Below are 14,556 nucleotides of genomic sequence, written 5' to 3' on the forward strand. Positions count from 1 at the left end.
CTGTCTCTCTCTGTCTGTCTGGCGAGCGCACGCACCCTATAGCGAAAACCTCTAAAAAAATCCTATTTTGAAAAAAGGCAGTGTTCTTTTCTATAGTCTTTGGTAAACAACCAAATAGAGCCAAATTCAGAGCAATATGTGCCCTGAGAAATCTCCCCTGTGCGTTTGCTGGGCGATTTCCTTCAAGGTGGTGGAGGATGGGAGAAAAAGATAGCCCTGTCGAAAGTGGGTGTAAACCACTCTCCTGAAGCTGACTTGATAACTGGGCATGCGCTTCGAAGTAGATAGACCTTGATTGTTGAAGCCCAGTATACACATTATTAGGTATTGTCTGGAGCTATCAGTGCTACCAGGATTCTAATCCTTGTTCTGCCATTTACTAGCTAAGGGACTCCGGGCAAGTCATTTAGCCTCTTTGCACTTCAAATCTCCAGCCTATAAAATGAGGATAATAATACTATCACCCAAAGTATAATACTGTCAACTGATCCGTATGGTTGTTAGTATAAAATGAGTTTGTATATGTAACATATACAAGTACATGCTATAGGCTGACTGTATGATCTTAGAGTCTTTGGTTGATGATTTATTGTGTGATTTTAAGCAAAATTTCTTAACCTCTTTGAGCTTCAGTTCCCTTATTTACGAGGATAATGTTTTTGAATACCAGTGATAGCATACTTAGTGTATTTGACAACCAGAGTGGATCATTTTTAACACACCCCTCCTCTATATGACAGAATCTTTTCAGTAATAATCCTGAAATGAAATTAATAATTATAACAGCCCATATTCAGTGAAAAAATTTTTATTGAAATTCTAGGACAATGAAACTATAAAATAAAAAATTACAATACCCAAAAAGGAAAAATAAATTGGATTAATATTTTTATTTCTTTTTTTTTTTTTTGAGAGAGGTTTTTCACTATAGGGTGCGTGCGCTCGCCAGACAGACAGAGAGAGACAGAGAGACAGAAAGCGAGAAATCACCCCCCAGAGGGAATGGCCACGCTGCAATTCCTTCTCCTCCATTCTCCTCTCGGGATCTTGGGCATGCACGCACACGCGCCCGGCATGGGTTTTAAGCCACCGGGTCCAGGACATGAACCGCGGTCGACTACGTGAGAGTCCAGCGACATAGCCATTATGCTAACTGCTGGTTCCCAATATTTTTATTTCTAAAAGGAGATCTGACATGAAGAAGTACACCCAACTGAATGCACACCACAGGTTCCAAGGGTGGTTCGCATGCCTTGGAAGGAAGGACAGATGGAAGCATCTCAAGTTCTGTTTCCTCCTTTTCACAGTCACTGTCCTCTCACTGGGATTTCAACTCCACTGCCTCTTTTGTTTGTTTGTTTTCGTTTTTGAGAGAGATTTTTTTCTATGGGGCGCATGCACTTGCTAGAGACAGAGAGAGATAGAAAGACATAAAGCGAGATATCACCCCCCAGGGGATATGGCCACGTAGCAGTCTTTTCTCCTCCATTCTCTTCTCAGGATTTTGGGCATGCATGCACACACACACATATGCCTGGCATGAGTTTCAAGCCTCCGGGTCCAGGACTTGTACTATGGTTGACAATGTGGGAGTCCAGCAACATAACCATTACACCATCTGCTGGTCCCCTCAATTCTACTGTTTAAATATAGGAATATGTAGTACTACTGGGACTGGAGGTGCAAATTGCATCTGAAATGAGCTCAGATGATTCTGAACCAACATGAATTGTTCTAGAATTGAATGTGAGTGCCTGAGTCCAACGTGTGTCAGTGGCCTGTTGTATACTGCATTATCTTTCATTCAGAAAACAGTTTGCTAAAGGTGATGGGACCAGCAGGTGGCATGGTGGTTAAGTTGCTGGACTCCCACATGGTCAGTAACAATTCGAGGGGACCAGCAGTTAGTGTAATGGCTATGTTGCTGGACTCCCACGTAGTCGAACGCAGGTTGAGACCCAGTGGCTTAAACTCACGTGCAGCACATGTGCGTGCATGCCCAAGATCCCAAAAGGAGAATGGAGGAGAAGGGATTGCGGAATGACCATCCACCCTGGGGGGTGATGTCTCGCTTTCTGTCTCTCTCTCTCTCTCTGGCGAGCGCATGTGCCCTATAGCAAAAACCTCTCCCAAGGGGAAAAAAAAAAAACAATTTGAATCCCAGACCTGACAGCTTGAAAATCATGCCAGGCACATGTATGTGCACCCAAAATCCCAGGAGGAGAATGGAGGAGAGGGAATTGCAGTGTGGCTATCCCCCCTGTGGGGTGATTTCTCACTTTCCTTCTCACCATCTCTCTCTGTCTCCAGCAAGCACATGCGCCCTATGGCAAAAACCTTACAAAAAAGGTGGTGATGAAAATATGTGATTTTGAGATCTACCAACATTATTTAAAACTCAGCAGCCATATCTGCAATTGTAGAATTTAATCCAAAAACATATTTTAGGGGTAAGGCAAGGAGTATTTTATTAGTGACATTGTGTACAATTGCTTAGACATGCTGATTATATATACATATAAAAAGAGGGAGACAAACTTGTAGTTAGTTTTACTATTGTTTTTCATTTTTCTACTATGCCCTCTCCTACTGCTTGTGTCTGTGGCCAACTATTTCTTCTGCCCTGGTGTTGGTATCTATTGCTTCTATTGTTTCTAAGAGTTAAATGAGAAAAGCTGCCAAGATGATACATTCAATAGTATCTAATATTCTTCTATGAGTTTCTACTCTTCCCCATCCTGCTACCCACCCAAAGGCTGCTTTCCATCCTCCCATTCAGTAACATGTCCTTCTCTGCAGTTCCTCTCGAGACATTTCGAGACATTTCTCAGCACCAAAAGGTAGACTTGTTCTGAACTGTCTTGGCATGTGGGTATGGAGGTAGCAGTGTAGGGTTTGGCCAATCAGCCTATCATTTGCCTCTCTGCTCTCGAATCTGTTCCAGCCCTTCATCTCCTCCACTGGATCACAAAACACCCATTTCTAGCAAAAAAAAAAACGGGGAGGCACGGCAGTAGCCTGGAGGAAGGAAGGAAGAAGCCAGGCCATCTCCTCACCCTCTCACTGCCTCGGGTAGTGCCTCCACATTGACTATGCCGTCTCCCCAGAGACAGATTTCCTGAAAAGTTAATGAAGCTGAAGCTCCAGGGCCTCTTACTTGCACAGGCCTCTTCCAATGCCCTGTGTGTATAATTTTTAACAGCTTTATTGAAATTTAATTTACATACCATAAAACTCACCCATTGTAAGTGTATGGTTCAATGGGTTTTAGTAAATTTATCGAGTTGTACAACCATCACCACAATTCCATTTTAGAACATTCCCATCACCCCCAAAAGTTCCCTCGTGTCTGTTTTCAGTCAATCCTGGCTCCCAACCCCAGGCCCTAGTAACCACTAATCTACTTTCTGTCTCTATGGATTTGCCTGTTCTGGACATTTCATATAAATGAAATCACAGTATGGGTCTTTTGTGACTGGCCTCCTTCACCGAGCAGAATGTTTTTGAGGCTCATCCATATTGTAGTATATCATTACTTAATTCCTTATTATTGCCCAGTAGTGTTTCGTTGTCTGGGTAGTCCCCATTTTCTTTATGCATTCGCCAGTTGATGAACCTGTGTATTATTTTGAATTTGCAATCATGCATTTTTAATTTTGCATTGTTTCTCTTTCAAGGAGTTCCCAAGTTTTCATAAGCTCTAAATCCCCAAAACCTGGTGCTGCTTCCACCTCTCTGTTTTTAGCTCTGTGCCAGGTAGCCTCTATGAGGGGACCCCTCCATGATTCCCACCTCCTAGTGTCCATGGCCTGTGTCATTCCTCCTCTGTGAGTGTAAGCTGAGCTGGACCTAGTGGCTTCCTTCTAGTGGCTGAACTACTGCGATATCACTTCCAAGATTAGGTTACAAAAAGGCTGTGACTTCTGTCTTGCTCTCCCTTCCCTACATATTCTCTTCTCTTGGAGCCTTCACTCTAGAAGAAAGCTGCCATAGTATTAGTAGCCCTATGGAAAGGCATTCATAGAAGGAACTGATGTCTTTAGCCAAGAGCCAGCAAAGACTTGAGGCCTGCCAGGATTACTGTGAGTAAACCTGGAGCAAATCCCCACCCCTACCACCACATGCAAAGTTGAACCTTAAGATAACTGCAGCCCCATCTGACACCTCAATTGCAGTTTCTTGAGAAGCCCTGAGCTAGAACCACCAGCTAAGGTACTCCCAGATTTTTGACCCACACAAACTGTAAGATGATAAGGTTTTTGTTTACAGCAGCTGAGATTGGGATCATTGTTTTGCAGCAATAGAGACCAGTACAATTCTCACCTGGTAGCCCCTCTTTCTCTTGTCCTTAGCACAGGCCTGGCAGCCTTCACCATGTTTCTAGCTCCTGCCATATGGCCTGAACTCTGGCCTCCGCTAACACCATCTCCCATGTACCCCCAGTCCTAAGGGTAATAGCAACTTCCTGCTGTGGCTAATCTCTGTGTTGTCATCTGGGCCCCTCTTTGGCTTTTCCCTCTTCTATGACCCTTGTAACTGGCTTCTGATATTAACCACCCCCATCTCCACCCCCATTTGAAATACAGAGAGCAGTTTCTGTTTCTAACATTGCAGGAGAAAACATTTCATCTTCTGTGACATGAAGCCTCACTTGAGCCTTCACAAGTCTGTTTAGAGAAAGAAAAAAAAATTAGTGTGGGACCGAGAGTCCTGTAGGTCCTAGAATCAGTCTTCACAAACAAAATAGGCTAAGACAGAAAGCCACCTGCTGAGCTCCCAGACAGCACAGCAACAGTTCTGAAAGGTGATGACAGAGTGACTAAGCAACCCTTATCACCACCCCACTCTGCAGTGAGCACTCTGGGGCAGGGAGAGAAGGTGTATGAGCAAGGAGTGTGCCTTCTCCAGCGACAGCAGTCATCCTTGAGGATCCCCTTTGCAGAGTCTCCTGAGGCTATGGCAGGGTGAGGGGAGGCCAAGGGCTGCATAAGGGAAGGACATGATCATGACCATAGAGGGTCAAGCCCAGGGCTTGAGTGGCTTTACTGAGGGCTCCGTACTGTGGCTATTATGGCCTGGCTTCTCTAGGAGTGGACAAAAGACCCCAGCATGATTAACCAGCTTCTATAGACTACTGTAGTCTGTTGCCTAGTGCACCAGAGGCAATATATGCTCTTTCTCTGGGTGGACAAAGAAGCTGCTCTTTCCTAGACCAACCTGAGGAAACAGGAAAGAAGCCTTTGGGCCTGATTCCTCATCTTTCAATCCTTAGCTTGTCTGGGGAAAGGGGCTATTGGATGGGTGAATTGTTTTCCTCGGGAACTCTTTTTTGGTTTCAGTTCCCAATACTGTTACTGCCTTTTCTGGGTGGGGGTGCCCAGAGTAAACAAAGCAATAGAGACAGGCCCCTGGCATCTTCTGACCCCTTAGGGGCTGAGTGTCGTGCACAAGCAGCAATCATTTTTCACTTACACCCAGCCCAGGATTGTCTCCCTGCTGCTTCTGGCAGCTTCTCCCTTTCTCCTGTGTTATTTCATGGACCAGCACCTTCAGACCCGCCCCCTAGCTCTGACTGAGGAATTGGCAGCTTCTTCTGACACAAGTAGGCTCAGCAGTCTCTGCCTGCGTGGCAGAGGTGATGAATTGCCTTGGAGTCATCATGCTCCTCTTGTCTGTGCAGACACTCAGCTGACAGAGGGACAGACAGAATGTTGGCAATAGGCAGTCTGATGTCAGAAACCCTATGTGAAGTTGGTTTCTGAGTGCACAGTCTGAACAGAGAAAAGGGGCATACAAAGAGGAAAACTAGGAATAAAATGGCTAGAAGGATTATAAGATTGATTTCACTCTCACTGCAACTGTCAGCTGTTTGGGGATTCTGAGCCCAGGCCTCAGCTAGAGCTGGGGAGAAGTTAAAGAACAATGGTAAGAATGATGGTCCCCCCTCCTATGGACCACTGCTGCTTTCTCTTGCTGAAATAGATTTCACCAAGCAATTCAGAATTGACTCTCATCATTTACATCTTCATTAAATATTAATCTGATATCCAGTGATTGTTCATTGCTTTTAAATCTAGGCTGGATTCTAGGAGACACTGTGCTGAATTTTTCTCCTCCAGGTTGGTCCCCTCATCCCTTTGGGATAGCATCATCAAAGGCTGTTGGTATGGGGCTCAGGGCCAATGCAGGGTCCAAGCTCACAAGCAAGGGAGTTTCTCATTGCCCACCAGTGTGTTTGACGGTTATTACTTGTGTGATGGTGGGGAATAACGTACATTATGCATCCTCTCAGGGCTCTGCTGGTGAATTACAGATCACTTTGTCCTTTCGTCTGTTAGCACATCCATAAATTATAGCACAGCCTGGACAGAGCTCATATGAAAAACCACCATTTAAGAAATATCTTTTCTAGTGTCTTTAATTTGGGGACCACAAATCAAATAGGTTTCCAGTCTTCATAAACACTTAATGAGTTGAAACACAGGAATCATCTTCAATTTTGTGGATGTGGAAGAAGATTTGAGGAAAGCAGTGGAGAATGTGGAAATGGACACAGGATTTGGCAAGGATCTTCCCTCCCTCGGTGGCAACCTATAGTCACACATTTTGAGTGATGTGTTAAGGGAAAACTGGGTTTAGGTTATCGAGATATTTGGAAATGAGAGCACTCTTCCAGTACACTAGTTGTAATGATTTTAATGCATGTAACTGAATACCCAACTAAAATAGCATCAACATTATGGATGCTTCTCATTTAATATACCAAGAAATTAAGGAGTACATGGTGACAGCATTGGTTCAGTGGCTCCATGCTGGCATCAAAGACCCAGATTTTCTCCATTTTCCTTCTCTGCCTTCCTCAGAACATTAGCTAGGTAACTAAGCTTGCTCCCTCATAATCGCAAAACGACTATCATGCCTACAGGCATTGAATGCAAGCATGACAATGTCCAACTAAAGAGAAGAGAGTTGTCTCCAGTTATAAGACATTTCCTATTAGGGAGGAAGTCTTCCCAGAAGGCCCCCTCCTCAGTTCTCATTGGCCAGAAATGGATCACATATCCATGCTTTAGCTACAAGGGAATTTGGAAAGTGAAAAGCTGGTATTCTTAGTTTCTGAGGTGAAAGGTTCTCTGCTATATAGAAAAGAGGAAGAAATAGTCATTGTTTTTTTATAAACAAGTATCTTCCACACTTAGATTCAACTTATATTGCATTGTTAGCACAGGCTTAGCACTCTGCTAGGCACCTTCACATGCATTATATTACTTACTTAATTAAGCTATAATAAAGTTAGAATAGTCAATAAATTATCTTCTGGAGTCTGAAAAGCCATATATTCATCTACTTGTCTCTACAGTGACAGAATCATTAATTGACAAAGAAGAAGATAATCCAGTTAAGTCTAATAACTAAGCAAACTCAAATTCAGTATTAAAATGACAGGAGGGCCAACCCTAGAGTCCAGTAGTTAAGTGCTACACAGAGGAAACCAGATCCCATACAGCCAACCAGGGTTTGAATCCCAGCCCCCCAGAGACTTGAAAAATGTGCCAGGTGTGTATGCATGCCCAGGATCCTGACGGGATGGAGAATTGGAGGAAAGGATTGTAATATGACCAGACCCCATTGTTGAAGGGGGCCCTCTCTCTCTGATGCACACACATACCCTCTGATGCACCCACCCCCACACACACACAAAATATACTTAAAAATGCTATCAACATAGGTTCAAACAATATTAACTATTGAAACTTCGATTTTATTTGTTTTTAGCAGTTACCCTAAGAATGAGACTGAATAGATCATACAATATTCAGAATAAAAGCCACAAGCTAAAAGTTCGTAATTCTTATTCTTTTAAATTGGTCATAGATATAGACTTACCACAAAGAATGGCTCGGGGGGGAAAAAGGGACCCCCATGTGCTCCAACAGTTTAGCTTAGGTCAACAGCATGGGCTGAGCTTATTCATTTGAGCCCAGTGAGAATACATTACAGTACACCTATGTTTGGCATTGGAGTTTCTGTCAACAAGTAATCAAGTCTCTCCAGATGTTTCACTTGCTGTAACAAAGGCACTGTCACAAACAATAACGCACAGATGTTCCCTTTGAAAAGCAGATTAAAAATGTTTTTGTTAATGTTTTCAAATTATCAAATGAATTGGGAAGAATATGGGTGCAAAATTGGTTTCAGGAATATCTATTTGAAACTGGATTTTTAAAAAATTAATTAACCATAACCTCTTTGGGTAAGATTAATCAAATTTCAACAAATAAAGTAGAAAAATAAACATCATGGTGTTTGTTGCCAAGTAAGATTCAAGTGGTTAGAGATTATGAAATTTGCATTTCCATAGAAGCCTTCTGTTTCTGTTTGTTTCATTTCCTTGTCCTAGCCTTTATTTCCCTTAGTGTCCTTTGCATGTGGACTATTCACTCAGGTGTTACTTTGAGTCTTCGTTTTTAAAATGGATTTTTCTTTTATTGGATAATTCTCTCCTAAGACCTGGAAGCTCTTTTCACGCCATCCTGTTGGTTAGCCATAGCTTTTCAGAGCTTTGCCATTTCTGATTTATATGTTTTTGTCCCTAGCTTTAAAGTTTTCTTATTTTCTTTCTTATTTTCTTTTTAAAAAAACAATTATTTAATTTTATTTATTCATTCATTTATTTTAATTTGACCAGACACACACACACACACACACACACACACACACACACACACACAGAGGGTAAGTGAGAATGCAAGCCACCAGGTCCGGGACTCAAATCATGGTTGGCCATGTGAGAGTGTCCAGCGCCTTAACCACCATGCCACCTGTTGGTTCCCGAAAGTTTTCTTATTTTATTTAAACTCCATTTTGCATTATTACATACTAGATTATATTTTTATTTCTGGTCATATTTTCAGTTGTTCCTTTACCACCTGTTGATATGTTATTTGATTCATGTCTGTTTTTTACTTATAATATCTTTGTAATAGGTTTGATTATGACCTTTTTTCTGTTGTTCATGCTTAAATTAGGTAGGTTTCCCATACTTTTTCTTAAAAAAAAGAATGATTTATTTAATTTTATATGTTATTATTATTTTTTTAATTTGATGAGCGAGAGAGAGAGAGAGAGGAAGTGAGAAAGCAAACTGCCAGGTCCAGGACTCGAACCTCAGTCGACTGTGTGGGAGTCCAGTGCCCTTAGCCGCCACGCCACCTGCTGGCCCCAGTTTCTCATACTTTTTGGATAAGATCTTGAATAGGGAGTGAACAAACCATAGATACTGTTATGGATGGAATGTTTGTATCTCACCAAAATCTACATGTGGAAATCCTAACCACCCAGTGTGATGGTATTAGGAGGTGGCGTCTTTAAGAGATAACAGGACCACAAGAGTGAAACCCTCAAAAATAGGATCAGTTCCTTCTTAAAAGAGATCCTAGAGAACTCTATCGCCCTCTTTCTGTCCTTTGAGGCTAAGACATAAGGAATAGTCAGTTCTCCACAACCATGAAAAAGATCTGCCCCTGAATCTGAACATGCTGGCACCATGGTCTCAGATGTCAAAGTAAACTTCTGTGGTTTATAAGCCACCCAGGCTGTGGTGTTTTGTTACAGCAGCCTCGGTGGACTATGCCAGCTGCTTTCCTAGCTCCTCTGCTTGTGGCTTCCTCTCTGCTTTGACTGGGAAGGAGGGCTGATCTCATGGGCACATGGCCTGTGCAGTCACATAGAATCCTGCTTTGGATTTCGTGCTCTGTTGTGGTGGTCATGAAATTTTAAATTTTTTTTTTTTGAACCTGAGGGCCTGGATTTTCATTATGTGCTATGCTCTGCAAATTTTGTAGCTGGCCCTGTTGAGAAGTATTTAAAAAAAAAAAAAAAAAAACAACCCTGGCTTCTCCATGTAGCCATCTGCACAGTTCTGAAGTCAAACTCCTCTGAACCTCTCCTGACCAGTATGTAGAATCCTTTCTCTCTCTCCCACCAGTGTTTTTTTCTAGCTCAATGTGGATTCCACTATGAGCAAGATTTTTTTTCCCTAACTGGATCTCAGTTCTTCTGCACTGGGGATGTTATTGGGTGTCTCTGCAATTCTTACATGCTTACTTCATGTAGTACCCTGTGACCTTCCTGCAATCCCTCAGTGAGTCCTTGTGGTTCTTTCTGGACTCGCATGCAAATAGAAAATATGGAGATATCTTCCATGCATGTCTTTCTAAGATTTTCTCACTGAGCATTCTCCTTGAAACAAGATGCTCTTCTCTCTTTTTTTTTTTTTTTTTTGTGATAATTTTGCTATAGGGCTCATGCACTCACTGGAGAGACAGAGAGAGATGGAGAGAGAGAAAGTGAGAAATCATCCTTCAAGAGGGATGGCCATGCTGTAATTCCTTCTCCATTCTCCTCTAGGGATTTTCGGCATGCAGACACATATGCCTGGCAAGAGTTTCAAACTGTTGGGTCCTGGACGTGAACCATGGCTGACCATGTGGGAGTCCAGCACTTAAACAACCACACCAACTGCTGCCACCACCACCCCTGCCCCAATAAGCTCTTCTTTTGAAAGCTAGCATTAGTTAGCAATTTCTGTGTTCTGAGTCTCTTAACATGATGAGAATTCCCCTTTGTCTTCCCTCCATTAACCTCATACAGCTGTTAACCCCATAGGGGTCCTGCTGCTACCAGGTTCAGACACAGTTACTGCTTACTCCGGGGCTCATGGACAGATTCGTAACTTAGTTCTGTTTAACATCTTGTCCGTGGTTCTTTTGCTGTCCTAGTTGTTATGAAGGAATTTGAGGACATTCAAAAATTACATTGCCATCATGCTCCTGCCCCAGTCAGAAACTACATAAGAATTTTAGGATTGGATGCACTTATTAGAAAATCATTAACTATTAACTAACTCCTATGCCAAATTTCATTTATGTAATTAACATTATTTTTAGTGATTCACAATTGTACACATTTATGAGGTGCAATGTGACATTTTGATATATGTAGAGAACATGGAATGATACCCCAGATTTTCGAAGATTGCTTTCTATGGCAGTATTTATCTGGGTGCATATTATCTAAGACACTAAAATATAAAATAGAAAGAGACATGGTGTAATTCTAATTGACAGGACACATGTGGTCTCATTTAAGCACTAAACAGTAAAATTAGTTTTTTTTTTAAATTTGGAACAATGAAAGCAAACAAGAGCTGCCCAATCAGCACCTAGCAAAAGACATAGCATTGCTTTCCCCCCCACGCCGCACCATTGCTTTTTAAAGAATTTTTTGTGTGTTTTATATAAAATGAAGCAGTAATACATTGGGTTGTCAGAAAAGTCATGATACATTTTTGCATAGAAAAAAATACGTCATGACTTTTCCTACAACCCGATATAATTTTCACTCAGCCTATGCAGCATTATTTATTTTGGCAGAATAGGGCCACAGAAGCAGGGCACATATCAAGAATATTTAGAATTGTAGTCCATGATGTCCCAACAAAGCCCTTCTTCAATCAAAGGTCACCTGTCATTCACTCATTCATTCACCAGATAGATGTGAAATCTCCCATGTGCCAAAGATTTTTAAATGAGGTGACAGTGACCCAGCTTACTGGAAACTAGGCAGGTAGCCTCATAAATTCTTAGAAAAATGTATGAGTGCTCAAATAGAGACCAGAAGAGGGAAGCCTGAGTCAGTTTAGGAGGTCAGAGAGGACTCACTCCTAGACACTGTTTTATTTCTGCTGTTTTCTAAAGTCAAGCTGCCTTCCTAGCTGAACTATATCACACTCTTCAAGTCTTTACACGTCTACGCACCAGTTAAGCCTTGCCTTATTAAAACTACTTTATAGTGACATTTACCTTTCTTTGAATTCTGAAGTTCATAACATACTACCTCTTATTTGCTTACATATTATTTTAAAATCGTTCTGCAGTTTTTTAAAAGAAATTTTTGCCAGAGGCCACGTGTCCTCACCAGACAGAGACAGAGGGAGAGGGGAAGATAAAGTGAGAAAGCACAGCCCATGAGAGGACGGTCATGCTGCAATCCCTTCTCTTCCACCTTGCCTCAAGATTTTGGGCATGCACATATGCACACCTAGCTTGGTTCTCAAGTTGCCAGTCTGAAACTCGAACGGCACAGTAGACCGTGTGGGATCTAATTGCTTTAACTACCTCACCATGGACTGGCCTATTTTGTTTTAAATTATATATTTGGATGTCAATTTTCTCCAGCTGGATTGTAAGTACTTCTGTGCTAGAAGCCAATCTCCTATTGCTTTCTATCTGCTCTAATATCTAGTGTGATACTGGGCACATAACAGACATTTAATAAATACTTGTTGAAGAGAACAAATGAGTGAGTAATAAAGCTGTAGAACTCAACAGCTACAAACTAAAATGTAAGTTTTTTTCCTTTATTCATGATAGAGCATGGGCACATGCACATGACAGTGAGAATAAGAAAGAGACAGAAAAATGAACACCCTCTACAGAGTCTTGTCACACAGCAATCCCCTTCCTCTAGTCCTCCAGACCATCAGATCCTAGCTACTCACACATTTGCCCAGTGTACTTCAGGCTGATCAGGCCGGGGATTCAAACCAGAGTATCTATGTGAGATCTTGCTTCTCTTGAGCAGCACACTACTACTGTGCCTCAGAAGCCTCCTAAAGATTTTTTTGTGTGTATACAATGGTTTGTTACATGAAATTAGAACTGCTTGTGCAACCTGCAAAATATGGGAGAATAGGGTTGTTTCTGAGGCTTAACTGATGCAACCATATTGGCTTTCTTTTACAAGATGGATAAGTATTCTGGTGTTAATATACAAATGTACCTTCAGGGGGCTGGTGGGTGGCATGGTGGTCGAGGGTGCAAGTCTCGGACCTGGCGGCTTGCTTTCTCATCCCCCCACCCCCACTCTCGCTCTTTTACTCTGTCCCTCTCTGGTCAAATTTAAATAACTAAATAAATACATAAAGACACAAAGTTAAATAAAATAATTCTTTTAAAAAAATGTACCTTCAGGGCCAGCAGACAGCATGGTGGTTAAAGCACTGGACTCCTTCCTATATGGCAGACTGTGGTTTGAGTTTCAGACTCAGTGGCTTGAAACCCAACACCAAGTGTGTATGCATGCATGCCCAAAATCCCAGGAGGAGAATGGAGGAGAAGGGATTACATTGTGGCCATCATCCCAGGGGTTGATTTCTCACTTTCCCTCTCACTGTCTCTCTATGTCTCACCAGCAAGCACATGTGCCCTATGTCAAAAACCTTTTTTAAAAAGTATTTTCATATAAATTAAACAATAATTTCAATGTAGACAGCCTATAGAGCATATACTAGCATCATGTGGTGGGAAAATCATAAACTTTGGGAAAAAGAAACAACTAGAGTCAAATGCTGAGATATCAAGTTAGTATCTAGATTCTTAGTGAGCATCACCCAATCAGTCTTATGTCTGACAAATGGGGACAATTATACCTACTGCACTAGACTATCCTGAATATTTGACAAGAGCTTCTGTACAAGGATTAGCCCAGAGCCAGCATATAGAAGATAGTCAATAAACACACCTTTTTCTTCTTGATCTTTTCATATCATACAGGGATCGACAATTGCTCCAAGATTGTCAGTACAATAAAGATATGCAATGTTGAAGGGCACTGAACAGATCCTTTTGGATGATTCAGCAATGACTTTTAGATCTTTCAAATCATAGTCATTATTTTTTCAGTCTTTTTATTTTATAATTTCTTTTTTAAATCAATGCAATCAATGTTTTAATTAAAAAATGGAAAGCATGGAGACATTTGTAGTCTATAGCATTTGTTAAATTTCCTGGCCACATGTTGACATTCTTTGGTTAGAACTCCATCCTGCTTCCCAAGAATTATTCCATAATATAATTTAAAAAAACCCAGAAATGCCTATAATAAAGGGTTCATTTTTATCCCACCTTTCTCTATATAATATTACAACTTCCATATGAAAGATCATTTTTAAATGCCATATAAAGAAGATCAGTAAAAAAAAAAAAAAAGAATACCAAGAAAAAGCATGATACAAAGAAAATGCAAAATGAAATGCTAGAAATAAATAAAAATATATTAGGAAACATATTAATTTGTACTAATTATACTCAAAAGTCATAACACAGCTTCAGACTTCACATTTTTAAAATTAATCATTAAAACTCCTTACATAATGACATAAGGGTTAAGAAGGGTGAAGCTTAAAGATATGTCTAACAAACAATGAGAAAAAGAAATCAGATATAGCAATGTTTATGTTAAATGAAACATACTTCAAGGAAAAGAAAGCATTATTTGCTATTAAGTAGTTCATTACATAGTAATAAAAAGAAAACCACAACAGGACTGTATGGGGGGAGTCTTCCAAAAGTTAATGGAAAATGCGTATTATGAAACAACTATGCATGGATTTAATTTTTTTTTTTTTTGCCAAAATAAAACTGTAATTGAATTGCACTTTTTCACAAACTTTTTCAAATCCCCTTATGAAACAGTCATGAACTGGGATGCATC

The sequence above is a fragment of the Tupaia chinensis genome, unplaced genomic scaffold (assembly GCF_000334495.1).
Source record: "Tupaia chinensis unplaced genomic scaffold, TupChi_1.0 Scaffold000248_2, whole genome shotgun sequence".
Taxonomy (NCBI): Eukaryota; Metazoa; Chordata; class Mammalia; order Scandentia; family Tupaiidae; genus Tupaia; species Tupaia belangeri.